Source organism: Podarcis vaucheri, assembly GCF_965113315.1.
Source record: "Podarcis vaucheri genome assembly, chromosome: 6".
NCBI classification, from domain to species: Eukaryota; Metazoa; Chordata; class Lepidosauria; order Squamata; family Lacertidae; genus Podarcis; species Podarcis vaucheri.
Window position 1 is genome coordinate 103,566,456 of NC_138764.1, and position 1,763 is coordinate 103,568,218.

Genomic DNA, 1,763 nt, shown 5'->3' on the forward strand with positions numbered 1-1,763 from the left:
TTATATAATTTAATGCACTGTGTACAGGGGTGTGAAGCTTAGCAAAAATAAACAGTGCCAAGAGCCAAACTAGACTTGATGGCTACACAGTAGTTTGCTTAAACCTTAAGCTAGTTACTCAAACCTTAAACCATGCACAAACCAGGGGGGCAAGGGGTCTGATTCCTGGAGCAAAAGCAGCACGGAGATGCTAAATCCTTCCTTGTCCACAGCTGATCTGCTTCATAGTCTGTGTCCACCAACAATTGAAGTGAAATGGTCCTCAAAAAAGCTTGAGGGGATGGATATAGGGAAATAAGCTGTGGATATATGGGGAGGGTTTTGCACCTCATATTTGTGTCCCTATTAGGAATATTATTTGATATATTATACCTGTTCATGGTTCACTGGATCTTCATTGGATCTCTGTCCGTAGCTGTTTGGATTCTTGGCTTTGCAACGACTTCATTCCAGTTTGGAAAACTTTGCAGCCTTAGAGAGCTGATTTGCCCATGTTGGAGGATTCTGAGAGGCCTCTTTGCTCTCTGCCCTCCCCAGTGCCACAGAAGATGCAGGGGAGTCTGAGAGTCAGCTGGACAGCAGTATGGCACCCAGTCACCCATGGAGGCAAACGTGATTTTTTTTTGGGGGGGGGAGCTTTTAAGCTTGCTTTTGCAAACTTTGACATCATTGCTAGTCCCTGTTGTCTAAAAACTGTACACACAACACACACACACACCCTTCACGTGTGATTCAGAAATACCTTTGCAAGTCTTGGCCCATGCAGCTGGTGCAGACACATTGAGTTGTATCAAAAAGCCCACCCCACCCCACACAATTGGCGCTGGGGGTTTCCCTAAGCTTTCAAAGTAGGTTTGGTAGTGTTAAATAGTGGGTAGACATAGCAGACAACGCAGCGATTTCTCCAAAGCAGCTCTTTATTTGTAAGCTGGAAGAGAACTGAACAGCAAACAGCTCAGCCGGCCTGCTTTTATAGGCAGCCGGCTGTCAACATTGTAACCACCCAGGGTTTCCTGCCTAAAGTAACTGATGTGGACCTGAGTGAAAACTATATACACGATACTCCTGGTGGCCAGGGGGAGAACTTCAATACATAACAGGTAGGAGTGTGGTGGAGCATGGGGGCAGAAGAGTGAGAAGTTCCACTGCATGAGGAGAAGTCATTTGCACAATGACTTCAGTTGGCTTCAACCCATCGGGTGTGTTTGTTTTGTTTTTAAGAAAGGCCAAAGAAATGGCCTGCACATGTATGCACACACACACACACACAGGGAGCACAGCTATTACCCACTGCAACAAGGCTCTTACCACTCAGGCCCACCAGTTGCATAGAGGGAGGCAGAATATTTGGGACTGACAATAGACTTCTGCTCAGGAATGTGAAAACTGTCTGCCATCTCATCTTCTAGCTATGGTTTGCCTCTGAAACATCTTGGTGCATGGCTCTTTAGAGACTGCATCTGGCAGGAGGATGTAAGCTTTTCTTCCCATTACTTACCTGGCCACCTTCTGTATTGGAACAGAGGAAGCTGCCTTCTACTGAGTCACACCAATGGCCCATCTAGCTTGATACTGCCTACATCAACCGGCAGTGGCTCTCCAAGGTTTCAGACCTCTGAGCTGTCTCTGTGAAATATCAACTAATAATAATAATAATAATAATAATAATATTTATTGTCATTGCCCCCTTCGGGGACAACGAAATTACTTGACTGCTCCGTAAAAACACTAATTAAACAATACAGTATAATACAGCAAGGGAG